This window comes from Henckelia pumila, chromosome 4 (assembly GCF_033568475.1).
Source record: "Henckelia pumila isolate YLH828 chromosome 4, ASM3356847v2, whole genome shotgun sequence".
Taxonomy (NCBI): Eukaryota; Viridiplantae; Streptophyta; class Magnoliopsida; order Lamiales; family Gesneriaceae; genus Henckelia; species Henckelia pumila.
The window spans coordinates 23,109,079-23,124,669 of record NC_133123.1 but is presented as its reverse complement, the minus strand read 5'-3'; the positions used below and the strand labels follow the sequence as shown (position 1 = coordinate 23,124,669).

Below are 15,591 nucleotides of genomic sequence, written 5' to 3'. Positions count from 1 at the left end.
TAATACATACATATACATGAATGAGCATGCTTAAAAATTACTTAACATAAATTACATAATTAAACATACATAACATACATAATATCATACATACATAAGTTGTTGAGCATTTATTTTCTGAACATCGAATGGTCCTATCCGTAAGTGTAACCCATAGTGCGACTGATCAGTCTAAGAAACCATCGTACGAGGCTGGTGGCGAACCACCCATACATAAATGGCAGAAAACTGCCCATACATAAATGGCAGAAAACTGCCCATACATAAATGGCCACACTACTTCAATTTCCACCTAAAATATTTTATTTGCTCAACCATAGAAATTAAATCATAGCATAAAAATTGATTTCATGAATGCATGTACTTAAATAAATTGTGTGTCCTTCATTTATATTTAATTTATTTTCTAATATCATATAAATATTCAAATAACTTTTCATGCATAAAAATAATTAAATATAAACTCAGGACACATGCAAATTTCTCATGGTTTGATACAGCTGCTGGCCCTAGACATGCAAGCCCATTAACTTAAGACTTGGCCCATAAATCAACCAAAGCCCATTAAGACTAAATTAGGCCCAATAACACTGTCCCTGGCCCAATGGGCCCAAAAGCCCAATAATAGGCCCAATAACTTTCATGGGCTCCCAAGCCCATAAAAATTTCTGGCCAACTTAAAAACTTAAATAAAATTATTAAAAGCCCAAAAATAACTAAAATAACCCAAAATAATTTAATGGAACCCAAATAAATTAAATGGTACTAATTAAATTTTTTGGGAGTTTAATTAGTCCATTTAATTCCTAATTAACTTAAAGACTTAAAAATAAAAATACCCGAGCCCAAATAAAATAACCCGGACCCGGACCCACTTAACTTAACCCATATTATTTTAGACCCGACCCGGACCACTTGACCCGACCCGGACCCACCATAAACCCTAGAACCCGAACCTAGCCTATCTTTCCCCTTCTCGGCCGCTCGAGCAGCAGGCCCTCCCGGCCTGCTGCAGCCCAGCTCCGGCCGCCGTGGCCGGAGCCCCGCCGGCAAGACCTCCCCAGGGTCCTGCCGGTTCGAACCCCCCCTGGTCCGAACCCCATGCTGCCTAGCCAAGGAAGCCGACGCCGCCTTCCACCAAGCCCTAAGCTGTGCAGAAAATCGGGCAGACATGGTTCAGTCTGAACCAGGCCGAACCTAGCCCCTTCCAGTCCATGTCCGACCCCACCCTTCGATCCTAGGGACCCCAAGGTACCCCTCTAACCGTGGACCAGCAGCCCACCTAGCCATGGACATGAAAACGTGAGCATGCAAACACCAATGTCAAAATCGAGAGCAATTTTGGAGGAAAAATCGAAAAGCTTGTTGTCAAAAATATCGATTCTGATGATACACACCCACACACATACATACACTGATATAGGTTTGAAAAGTGAAGAAAATCATGCCTTAATACCGTAGAAGACGATTAGCACACGCGTAGGACGTTTCCGGGACGACGGGGCGACGACGGGATGCCTTGGCTTGCTTGGAACCTTCGAAAAATGGCTATGGAGTCTTGAAGGTTGCTAGGTCGAAGATGATGAAGACTTTCTGTGAGAGTGGCGGCTGATGGGGGTGGGAAGATCGGCTAAGGGGTTTGGGTAGAATAGGTTTAAATTTTAGGTTAATTAGAATATAGGTTAAATAATTAAATAAAAAGGTTTTAAAATAATTAAAATACAACTTAACTCTTAAATAAACATTTAAAAATCTGATCACCTAAATAAAATCTCGAAATAATAATTTAGGGAAATTTTAAAAATACTAAAAAGTCAATATTTTGACTAATTTTGGATAAAAATGACCCCTAAAATTAAATAAAATTAAAAACCTAAAATTTTGAGATAATAAAACTCAAAATAATATTTTAAGGCTCCAAAAAGGCTCATAAAATAATTTGGCTAGAAAGTCGTCATCTCGTCCGTCCACGGTCCCGTCTACGCGATTAAATAATAAAAATACTAAAAATCATAAAAACCACTAATTATGGGTTAAATTCTAAAAAAATAAATTAAATCATGCATAAATAATTCACATAATTATTTAACCCATAAATCATAAATTTAAATAATTAAATATCCTAATTATGCAGGCGGATTTATGTAATTAAAAATACCGGGTGTTACAATTCTCCCCCCCCTTAAATTAAATTTCGTCCTCGAAATTAAAGTACTTACCCGAACATCTCCGGGTAGCGAGTCCTCATATCCTCCTCGGTCTCCCAAGTAGCTTCCTCCTCCGAGTGATTCAGCCACTGGACTCTGACCATCGGTATGACCCGCGTCCTAAGCCTCCGCTCCTCTCTAGCCAAGATTCGCACTGGTCTCTCCTCGTATACAAGATCTGGTGGCAACTGTAAGGGCTCGAAATCCAACACATGCGACGGATTGGAGACATATCTCCGAAGCATGGATACATGGAAAACGTTGTGCACTGCCGCTAGCCCTGGAGGTAGAGCTAAACGATAGGCCAACGTGCCAACTCGCTCCAAGATCTCGAATGACCCTATATATCTCGGATTAAGCTTGCCACTCCGTCCAAAACGCGCTACTCCCTTCATAGGTGACACCTTCAGAAATACGTGATCACCGACTGCGAACTCCAAATCGCGTCGTCTGGCATCTGCATAACTCTTCTGCCGACTCTGCGCAGTCCTCATCCTATCTCGAATCTGCGTCACGATGTCAGCTGTCTGCTGCACAATCTCTGGACCCAACAAAATCCTCTCACCAACCTCATCCCAATGCACAGGAGATCTGCATCTCCTTCCATAAAGTGCTGCATAAGGAGCCATACCTATAGACGACTGAAAGCTGTTGTTATAGGTAAACTCCACTAATGGCAGTCTAGTCTCCCAAGATCCTCGAAAATCGATGACACAAGCTCTCAAAAGATCCTCGAGAACCTGGATCACTCTCTCGGACTGACCATCTGTCTGGGGATGAAATGCTGTACTGAACAAAAGTCTAGTCCCCAAAGCTGTGTGCAGACTCTTCCAAAACGCTGAGGTGAACCTCGGATCCCTGTCTGACACGATAGACACTGGTATGCCATGCAGTCTAACAATCTCTCTGACGTAAAGCTCTGCATACTGTGTCAAAGTGTAAGTAGTTCTTACCGGCAAGAAATGAGCTGACTTGGTGAGTCTATCCACAATCACCCAAATCGCTGTACACCCTCTGGTACTCCTCGGTAAGCCAACCACAAAGTCCATCGTAATATTCTCCCACTTCCATTCCGGAATAGGGAGAGGTCTAAGAAGTCCTGCTGGACGCTGATGCTCTGCTTTGACTTGCTGACAAGTCAAGCACTCTGACACCACTCTCCCGATGTCACTCTTCATCCCGGGCCACCAATATGATAACTGTAAGTCTCGGTACATCTTCGTACTTCCGGGGTGAATGGAGTACGGAGATGCATGAGCCTCTGCTAGAATCTCGGCTCTCAACTGATCAACGTTCGGTACCCACATCCTCCCACGGTACTGAACGATGCCATCCTCCACTGTATACAAGAGACTACCTCTGGCCTCATCTCTCTGTCTCCATCGCTGTAGCTCCTCATCAGTGGACTGTCCCTCTCTAATCCGATCTCGCAGAACTGGCTGCACCGTCAACACTGACAAGCTCGGTGCATGGCCACTCGGATAGCACTCCAAACCAAATCTCTGAATCTCGGTCTGTAGTGGTAACTGCACAGTCAAACATGATACCACTGACGACTTCCGACTCAAAGCATCTGCCACTACATTAGCCTTACCCGGATGATAGCTAATGTCACAATCATAATCCTTAACAAGCTCAAGCCATTTGCGCTGCCTCATGTTCAACTCCTTCTGGGTGAAGAAGTACTTGAGGCTCTTGTGGTCGGTGAAAATCTTGCACTTCTCGCCGTAAAGATAGTGCCTCCAGATTTTCAACGCAAATACCACTGCTGCAAGCTCCAAATCATGCGTCGGATAGTTCTGCTCATGAATCTTCAACTGTCGCGACGCATATGCGATAACTCTGCCACTCTGCATAAGTACTGCGCCCAAACCAAGCTTGGACGCGTCGGTGTACACCACTAACTCCTCATGTGGCACTGTCATAGCTAACACAGGTGCTGAAGTAAGTGCATCCTTCAGCTGATCAAAACTCCTCTGACAATCTGGACTCCAACTATACTTCGCGTTCTTCTTGGTTAAGGAAGTCAAGGGTACTGCAATAGAGGAAAAACCCTTGATGAACTTCCTATAGTATCCTGCTAAACCCAAGAAGCTACGAATCTCCGAAGCATTATTTGGAATCCCCCAATCCTTCACTGCCTGCACCTTGGACTGATCCACTGCAATCCCATCTCTAGAAATAATGTGGCCTAAAAACGCCACCTGCTCCAACCAAAACTCACACTTACTGAACTTTGCAAACAGTCGATGCTCCCTCAAAGTCTGCAAGGCTGTATGCAAATGCTGTGTATGCTCCTCAATGCTCCTCGAGTATATCAATATGTCATCAATAAATACAATGACAAACTGATCTAGATACGGCTGGAAGACACGATGCATGAGATCCATAAAAACTGCTGGAGCATTGGTCAACCCAAAGGGCATCACCAAAAACTCATAGTGTCCATACCGTGTCCTAAAGGCAGTCTTAGACACGTCTGAATCTCTGACTCTCAGCTGATGGTAACCAGATCGCAGATCGATCTTGGAGAATACCGAAGCTCCCTGCAACTGATCGAATAAATCCTCTATCCTCGGTAGTGGATACTTATTCTTCACTGTGACTCTGTTGAGCTCTCGGTAGTCAATGCACAATCTCATGCTGCCGTCCTTCTTCTTCACAAACAACACTGGAGCTCCCCATGGAGAAAAACTAGGGCGAACAAAGCCCTTCTCCAACAGCTCCTGAATCTGCTCCTTCAACTCTCTCATCTCTGTAGGAGCAAGTCGATACGGTGCCTTAGAGATAGGCACAGTATCCGGCAACAACTCAATACTGAACTCCACCTCCCTCACTGGTGGAACTCCTGCAACATCGTCAGGAAAAACATCTGGATAGTCACGTACCACCTCTATATCTGATAACGATCTGCTAGAAACATCTGAGGTAGTGACCACACTAGCCAGAAAACCCTGACATCCACTGCGCAACAGTTTCCTCGCACGAACAAGTGATATCATCTGAGGAATACTGCTAGACTGAGATGCAAAGAAAGTAAACATCTCACCTTCTGCTGGCTTCACTGATACTGTCCTACGTCGGAAATCAATCGAAGCTCCATTAACTGATAGCCAGTCCATACCCAAAATCAAGTCAAACTCAGTCAATGGAAGAACCACTAGATCTGCTCGAATGGAGTGTCCCTGCAGCTCCAATGCCAGATCCCTGATGACACTAGTGGTAGTGATAATCTGTCCGGATGGCATGGTAACATCGTAACCACTGTCTACAACCTCTGGTGTAATGCCTATCCGTCTGATAAAATCCCGGGAGATAAACGAATGCGTGGCTCCTGAATCTAGCAACGCATACGTGGAGTTGCCTCCAACTAGAATTCTCCCTGCACGCAGAAATTCCCAACAATTCATCCCACTACGCTCCCAAGGTTAAAACACTACAATCCTTAATTCTAATCACAAAGAAACAAAATTCTTATTCTAGGATGCTGATAATTAAACTCATGAAACAGGCATTCAGATATGATCGCAATTAAACATAAGCAAAGAATTGAAAAAGTTCTATGGGTTAGATATACCGGTGATCAAGGAGGTATCTGGATCTGCCTCCTCAGCCTGCATCACGTAAACTCGCCCACTGACATTCTGCCTCTGCGGGCAGTTGGCAATCTGATGCCCTGGCTCCTTGCAGCGATAGCAAACTCCTGCTCCCAAAAGACACTGCCCGGAATGCATCTTCTGGCACTTCGGACACATTGGATATCTCCCTGGAGTAGGGGCCCCGCCCCTAGTCTGCTGCTGTGGCTTCCCCTGAGGCCTCTGCTGATTCGGGCCCTTAGATGGCCCTGTAGACTGCTTCTTCGCAGGTGGCTGCGAAGGTGGTCGCTGATACCCTGTCTGCACAAACTGCCTCTTACCCTGCTGCTCTCTCTGTATCTCCCTCCGTCCCTCCTCGGAACGCAAGGCCCTGCTGACTGCAGACTCATATGTGAAGACGTCTGCCATACGCACGTCGTGCCTGATCTCAGCCTTCAGGCCCTCCACAAACTGACGCAGCTTCTCATGCGGGCTCTCAGCAATCATGGGCACAAAACGACAGCCCCTCTCAAACTGGCTCACATACTCCAACACAGACCTGTCCCCCTGACGGAGACTCATGAACTCACGGATCATGCGGCTGCGCACGTCCTCAGTGAAATACTTGGCGTAGAAGATACGCCTGAACTCAGCCCACGTCAGTGTAGGTAGATGGACTCCTCTGACTGCACCCTCCCACCAAAGGGCTGCATCGCCTCGCATCATATACGTAGCACAGCTCACCCTGTCGGCGTCTGTGATCCCCATATAGTCGAAGATGGACTCAAGAGAGCGAATCCATCCCTCAGCCACCAACGGATCGGTGGTCCCCAAGAACTCCTTAGGCCCCTTCTTCTGGAACCTCTCTGCGACGTCCTCCTCGTGGGAGAGTCTGGGACGGGCTGCCTGCTGCTCCAGCAAGGCAGTAATACCCGCCATCATCGTGGCACTGGCCTGCTCCAGTGCTGTCATGGGGTGCTGCTGAGGTGGCGGTGGAGGTGGAGGTGGATGTGGAGGTCTCCCACGTCGGTTCACTTGTCTGGGAGGCATTCTGCACCACCACATATTTATTTACGTAAATCGCCATGCATAACTAAGTGTTTAAAATTAAGGCTAACTTTAAATTCTAGAAATTAAATCATACTATAAACATTAAAACTTACAGACCGGTAGCGTGGATTTCTGAGCTAGCATAGCAGTAGTGACCCCTCCAAGGACCGTGCTCTGATACCAACTGAAACGACCCTAACTCTATAATAAATAAATATGCGGAATTTTTTTTTTTTTTTTTTTTATACTACTAAATAAAATATATGTACATATATGCCCATACATATATGCACTAAATAAAATGCTTAAAATAAAATGCATTCTTTAAATTAAATAAATATCTGAGTCAACCCTATAATTTAAAATATACTGCATAAATAAAATAAATAAAAATTGTGTGCATGCACTAAAAATACTTAATAAAATATTCAAACATCTCAACCCATAAAAATATTAAAAATGTATCATAACATCATGCACGGTGACTCAGAAGCTGTCACGGTCACGGGGCTACTGCAGCACGGCTCATACATCCTCACCCCCGGTAGGAGTAACCTGTTCCTCTACGTACTCACCTGCACCATATCAGTGTAGTGAGCCTAGAGGCCCAACATGCATACTAACAAGGGTTTAAAATAATTTAAATCAATTTAATACTAATACATACATATACATGAATGAGCATGCTTAAAAATTACTTAACATAAATTACATAATTAAACATACATAACATACATAATATCATACATACATAAGTTGTTGAGCATTTATTTTCTGAACATCGAATGGTCCTATCCGTAAGTGTAACCCATAGTGCGACTGATCAGTCTAAGAAACCATCGTACGAGGCTGGTGGCGAACCACCCATACATAAATGGCAGAAAACTGCCCATACATAAATGGCAGAAAACTGCCCATACATAAATGGCCACACTACTTCAATTTCCACCTAAAATATTTTATTTGCTCAACCATAGACATTAAATCATAGCATAAAAATTGATTTCATGAATGCATGTACTTAAATAAATTGTGTGTCCTTCATTTATATTTAATTTATTTTCTAATATCATATAAATATTCAAATAACTTTTCATGCATAAAAATAATTAAATATAAACTCAGGACACATGCAAATTTCTCATGGTTTGATACAGCTGCTGGCCCTAGACATGCAAGCCCATTAACTTAAGACTTGGCCCATAAATCAACCAAAGCCCATTAAGACTAAATTAGGCCCAATAACACTGTCCCTGGCCCAATGGGCCCAAAAGCCCAATAATAGGCCCAATAACTTTCATGGGCTCCCAAGCCCATAAAAATTTCTGGCCAACTTAAAAACTTAAATAAAAATTATTAAAAGCCCAAAAATAACTAAAATAACCCAAAATAATTTAATGGAACCCAAATAAATTAAATGGTACTAATTAAATTTTTTGGGAGTTTAATTAGTCCATTTAATTCCTAATTAACTTAAAGACTTAAAAATAAAAATACCCGAGCCCAAATAAAATAACCCGGACCCGGACCCACTTAACTTAACCCATATTATTTTAGACCCGACCCGGACCACTTGACCCGACCCGGACCCACCATAAACCCTAGAACCCGAACCAAGCCTATCTTTCCCCTTCTCGGCCGCTCGAGCAGCAGGCCCTCCCGGCCTGCTGCAGCCCAGCTCCGGCCGCCGTGGCCGGAGCCCCGCCGGCAGGACCTCCCCAGGGTCCTGCCGGTTCGAACCCCCCCCTGGTCCGAACCCCATGCTGCCTAGCCAAGGAAGCCGACGCCGCCTTCCACCAAGCCCTAAGCTGTGCAGAAAATCGGGCAGACATGGTTCAGTCTGAACCAGGCCGAACCTAGCCCCTTCCAGTCCATGTCCGACCCCACCCTTCGATCCTAGGGACCCCAAGGTACCCCTCTAACCGTGGACCAGCAGCCCACCTAGCCATGGACATGAAAACGTGAGCATGCAAACACCAATGTCAAAACCGAGAGCAATTTTGGAGGAAAAATCGAAAAGCTTGTTGTCAAAAATATCGATTCTGATGATACACACCCACACACATACATACACTGATATAGGTTTGAAAAGTGAAGAAAATCATGCCTTAATACCGTAGAAGACGATTAGCACACGCGTAGGACGTTTCCGGGACGACGGGGCGACGACGGGATGCCTTGGCTTGCTTGGAACCTTCGAAAAATGGCTATGGAGTCTTGAAGGTTGCTAGGTCGAAGATGATGAAGACTTTCTGTGAGAGTGGCGGCTGATGGGGGTGGGAAGATCGGCTAAGGGGTTTGGGTAGAATAGGTTTAAATTTTAGGTTAATTAGAATATAGGTTAAATAATTAAATAAAAAGGTTTTAAAATAATTAAAATACAACTTAACTCTTAAATAAACATTTAAAAATCTGATCACCTAAATAAAATCTCGAAATAATAATTTAGGGGAATTTTAAAAATACTAAAAAGTCAATATTTTGACTAATTTTGGATAAAAATGACCCCTAAAATTAAATAAAATTAAATACCTAAAATTTTGAGATAATAAAACTCAAAATAATATTTTAAGGCTCCAAAAAGGCTCATAAAATAATTTGGCTAGAAAGTCGTCATCTCGTCCGTCCACGGTCCCGTCTACGCGATTAAATAATAAAAATACTAAAAATCATAAAAACCACTAATTATGGGTTAAATGCTAAAAAAATAAATTAAATCATGCATAAATAATTCACATAATTATTTAACCCATAAATCATAAATTTAAATAATTAAATATCCTAATTATGCAGGCGGATTTATGTAATTAAAAATACCGGGTGTTACAGTACCGAACTTTGTTGAACACATATATAATAATCCCACATGAATGTATCTCAATGTGTAACACCCGGAAATTTTAATACGTAAATTCGCATGCATAATTAGGGAAAATAATTATTTAAAAATTTATATTTGGGTTAAATGACATTTATGTGTTATTATGTGAATTATATGCATGATTTAAATTTATTTTATCATTTAACCCGCAGTTATGATATTTTTTTGGATTTTTGAGAATATTTATTATTTTGATCGCGTAGACGGGACTGTGGACGGACGAGATACCAATATTTTTTAGCCAAAAATATTTTATGAGTTTTATGAGGCTTAAAATATTATTTTAATGTATTTTGTCAAGAAAATTTTAGTATTTAGTTATATATTTATTTAATAATTGATTTTTGGCCAAAATAAGTCATTTTATTGACTTTTATTAATATTTAAAAATCCCTCAAGTCTTAATTTCGGGATAATGGTTTTTAGTATCAGATTATTATTATTTTTAAGAGTTTTAAAGATTTTGCTTAAGGTATAATATCTTTATTTTGAGTAATATCTACTATTAATATATTATCTACCCAAAATTTAAACCTAAAACACTCCCTAATCTATTCCAAACCCCATCAGCCATCTCCCTCCCCCATTCTCACGATCCAAAAACCCCCAAGATCCCATAGACGTTCCTTCAAGAAATTTAGAAGTTTGGTCGCTCGTTCTTCGTCCCGGTGCTCCCGCAATCGCGTGTTATTCAAGGAAAATTACGAAAGGCATGTTTAATTCTTTTCTCAACACCATATAAGCTATTATTTTGGTTTTTATAGCAGAAAGTTTGTGGTATATATGTTTGTTGTTCAGACTTATATGCAGATGGTATTTTTCTTTCCTTTTTCTCACGTTTTACTTGATCTTTCATGAGTATGATCACGTTTTTTATGCATGGTAAAGGTCCAGGCGGCTAATCCACATCTGAGGGCATGTCTTAGGGTCCTTGTGGTTGAGTGGTCCTGTTGGTTTTGTCCATGGATGGTCTGAAACGAAGCACTTCTCCTCTAGTGCACCAGATCGCGCAGATTTGGGTTCTGAGGGAGAAGGCTTCGTTCTCCCTCCTCAGTACATGGTTTGGGGTGAGGTCTAAAGGGTTTGAACCCCCTAGATGTTGGCTAGGATTGAGAAGTGGTTTCACGGAAAAATATGGCCGGAGTAGGGAGAACGATCGAATTTACGGCAGCCGCTCAGGGCTGGGCGCGAGCTGGGGGACAGCCTATTGCAAGGCTTCGTTCTCCTTCCTCGGACCACCGTTTGGGCTGATTCTTGTCTTGTTTGAACTGCCTAGGAGTAGGTTAGATGTGTGTGGTAATACTTCGGCCAGTGGTGGCCGGAGTTGGCCGGCCAATCGCCGGAAGTAACTGCTGCTCGCCCAGCCGAGAAGAGAAGGAGTGGGGTGATCGGGTTTGGGGTTTGGGGGGTTGCTGGGTCGGGTTATGGGTCAGGGTTGAGTGCTGGGTCGGGTCAAGTAGTCATGGGTCGGGTTAAGTCGGTCCGGGTCCGGGTTAGGTGGGCCGGGCTTGAGTATTTTAATTTTTAAATGTTTAATGTTTTAATTGGTTTTTGGGCCAATTAATTAGAAATAAAATTATTTAGACCTCCAAATAATTTTATTTGAGCCTTAAATAATTTATTTAAGTTAGCACAATGATTTTTATGGGCTTGGGAGTCCATGAGAATTTTTGGGCCAGTCTATAGTTTTATTGGGCTTAAGTTAAGTAATTGGGCTTAAATATTTTATTTAGGTCAAGTTAAGTTTAATTAAGTTATTTGGGCTAAAATATGATTATTGGATTTTATTTAAGTTTAATGGGCTTAGAGTGAGTGATCAGCAGTCTGGACCAACCCATGAAAATAAACTAAGTCCGGAATATATATTTAATTATTTTTATGCATGAAGTCTATTTTAAGTAAAAGTATATTTATTATTAAAATTAATTAAATATATATTACGGAAATATTTTAAGTGCATGCATACATGAAATATTTTATGATGTGTTTATGATTAAGAATTGAGCATGAAAAATATTTTTATGGAAATTGAAGTGATGTGACAGCATAGAAGTGGTTTTACCACTGACACAGAGGTAGTTCTACTACCGGCATAGAAGTGGTTTTACCACTGGCACAGAGGTAGTTTACTACCAGCATAGAGGTGGATTTATCCACCGCCACGTACGATGGTTCTTTAGACTGATCAGTCGGCACAGTTATTAGTCACATTCATGGATATGACCATACTCAGTTTTTATGTTTATGACATGCTCAATTATGTTATGTATGATGAAAAAAGTTATGTTATGTTTAAGATTTATGATTCAGCATTTATGTTATGAAAAATGTTTCCATGCATGCTCATGTACATGTATATGTATTAGTATCTACGTGATGCATTATTTTTAACCTTGTTATAAAGGATTAGACATGTTGAGCCCCTAGGCTCACTACGCTTATATGGTGCAGGTGAGCATGATGACTTTTATGTAGCTCCTATCGGTGGTGAGGACGTATGAGCTCACGGAGCAGTGGACCCCGTGACCGTCGCAGTTATTTAGTCTATTATGATGGAATTTTGAAACATGTTTTATTTTAATATTATTCCGCATATGAGATTTTTCAGCAGCATTGTTTATCATTTTAAATTGATGCATGAAACATTTTTAAGGATTTATTTATTTATTTAATATTTTTCAGGTTATTTAAGAAATATATGTTATTTTTATATACATATATGTATGGGCGTATATGTATAGTATTATTAAAAAAAAAAAAAAAGTTTTTCCGCATTTTATTAGTAGTAGGTGTTTCAAATGGTATCAGAGCCGACCTCTCTTAGTACGGTATGGTTCGGGGACGAACCAAGCGGAAGCTGGTGGGCATGTGACGCCCGGGGCTGAAGAGGCAGAGAGTGATCGCCGGTGCCAAGAGGTTGCACGGACAATGAGCGGCTCCTGGTAGGCTTCTAGGCGGAGGGAGACATGAATGAACTGATCCCATGCCGGAATGAGAGGGATTCTGAGACTGTGTAGGTATGGGACTACATGGTTGAGGAGGGTTTAAAAGATTTCATATGTACTATTCATATCAAGAAGGTGCATCTTCTTTTCGGAAGCTCATCACATAAGAACTCCAAAGTTAAGCGTGCTTGACTTGGGGCAATTATAGGATGGGTGATCCCCTGGGAAGTTTCTCAGGGTGCGTGTGAGTGAGGACATAAGCACGCTGAAAAGACCGTCTTGATACAGTGGGGTGTTACACAATGACACTTCTAATACCGGATCGATGTATTTGTTGTTTTGCCATAGCTTCCATTTAGCCTGAAACCAGACAATTCAGAGCTAAAATTTTGTATTTTCTGGAGGTGAACTAACATACGGTGAAGGGACTTGAATGGAAATATATTATATAACTCACATGGCCAATAAGAATAAAATACTCTATATCAGAAACGTAAAACCCATTTGTAGAATCTCAAGCAATACAAAACTCCAAATGCAAAAACATCGATCGGACTAATTAAATGGAAAAAGTCATTACGTAGTGTTTGAGAAAAGTTATAACAAACACTTCTCACCTTTTTTTTTTTATAAAATTTCTACCTAAATTCTTTAGGCACATATTATAAGAAGTAATTCTCAAATTTTTCTTTAACTTGAAAAATTTTCATCACGGTCTAGTATTGGTTTTTAGGGGAAAAAATTTCATCAGTTTGTATCTCTTGCAACAGACTCCATGAATATGAGTCCTCCCAAGATTTAGACTTGATGCATGTTGTTTCACTTACTAAGTGTCAACGTGATTTTTTTAAGTGTTTCAAAATATCTTTATCTATATATAAAATTTCAAATATATATATATTTAAATTTTTTAGACAATAATTTCACTCCTAATAAAAAAATATATGAAAAAAAATATTAATTTAAAAATAAAAAAATAATGTCTGGATAATTATTCAAATTTCAAACTATAAAAACACGCTACGGTTCGTGGGCTTAGTACATGCCGCTCGCAGGACAGTACCCTACAGATAGCGTCGACTCAACCCGGCTCGTGATTGCTGTGAAGATAATTTATCCAATATTTTGGAATTTGTAAAATATGGCAAATGATGGAGAATAATTCTTGTTAAATGGAAGGCAGTGAGACTTATAATTCATAAGCATGAATCGGAACCAGAAGTTTCAAAAGCAAAACAATAGCAAAAAAAATGATTGTGGAGTCTGTCAGACAACCGCAAGACCACCTCGACCCACAGAGTAGATCGAGAACGATCCTCTACTGATCCAATGGCTCAGATGGGACATGGACTTGTTAATCACGCTCTGATCTTGCGGTCATAACTCATCCACCAGACTTGGTTTCCTGTCTCCTTAGAACTCAAGGACACAGAGGTACGAGCCTATAGAACAGATCCTGTTCAAGTAAGGTCGTGACCTGAGAGGTTGGCTTACGGACATATGATAAGTTTATCTGCTTCATGATTGACCGATGTGGGACTAATTTGGTTCGTATGTACGTTAACGCGGGACGAATGAATTGCTAATGACACGTGCTTAGGGAAATTTCAATCAGATTGTTTATAACCTATATTTATTTTCAAGTTGATTTAAAATAATTACTTGAAACTAAGAAAATTATGTAAATTTGTTTTTGATAAGTTCAAGTTCTTTCGAATTTAACTCCTTCTATACGACGTTCTGGGTTTACAAAATTTTCATTTAATTAAATATAATTAAATTTCAAAATTATGTATATAAATGTGATTATTTATCTTGTTATTTATTTCAAAAACATGCCAAATAATTATAAAAAATTTATTTTTTTAAAAAAAACAAAGCCATCAAGGATGTTTTCCAACAAATTATGTAGTTAAATTTTAGTTTGTGGATGTCCGATTTAAAATTTCGTTAAAAATACGAGGATTGAATATCACCTCATCCATGTATCGATATAATTAACTAATTTAACAATTTGATATACTGATTATTTTAGAAAATAATTAGTGTTACGAAATAACAAAGCCTATTGTTATATACAGTTTTATCTAGGAACGTAGCCAAAAATATTTTAATACGAGCTGATTGATTCGGTAAATATTTAAAATAATGTAAAATAAATATTTTAAAATAAAAAAATAAAAATACTATATAAAAAAACATTTTCAAAACTTTTAATGGTAAAAAATATAAACCACTAATGTACCGTTTGGTTCGGGTGATAGGATAAATAGTATCTGAATAAGCAATGTAATGTAATAAAAAAAAAATAAAAAATGATAGTTAATATAATATTTGATTTGATTGATAGATTATGGTTTTTTTGATTTGATTGATTAAATTTTATATATAAATGATAAATTACCATTTTGTTCTTTTAACAATAAATAAAATATGAATAATATTATTTATAAGGGGTAATATAGTAATTTAAATTCGATGATTGGATTGATGTGAAATAAATAATTAATGATTTGATTGATTTATAATAAATAATTAATAGATGAATAAATAATATGACGAGAAAAACATGAGATTGAACATAATAACTAGTACCGAGACTATTAGTAAAGTAACCAAACGAGCCCTAAAGACATGATGATTCAAGTGAAATCACTCCAAAAAAGTCTTGATTGTTGTAAAAAATATGAATTTCGCATATATAATATATAAATTTTTTTTTTCAATCGATAAGGATATACTCATCATAAAGAAAAATATGATTTTTCAAGTAATAGATATTAGTGCACATCATGAAAAAATTAATACGTGAATTACTCCAAAAATACCACATCCATTCATTATTATAAAAGAATGAAGAAAATTTAAAGTGCAAAAATTTTCTAAATGAATCCAACAAAATTTATAAATCCTACAAGAAATATCTTGAAAAC

At 39.5% G+C, this 15,591-nt stretch overlaps 1 non-coding gene across 1 annotated transcript; it reads right to left on the bottom strand.

The window, feature by feature from the left end:
* Positions 1–13,918: 13,918 nt before the first annotated feature.
* Positions 13,919–14,132, bottom strand: LOC140870254 (small nucleolar RNA U3). Its single transcript, XR_012147224.1, has one exon. It is a non-coding gene; the product is annotated as a small nucleolar RNA U3 (small nucleolar RNA).
* Between the last annotated feature and the right edge of the window lie 1,459 nt (positions 14,133–15,591).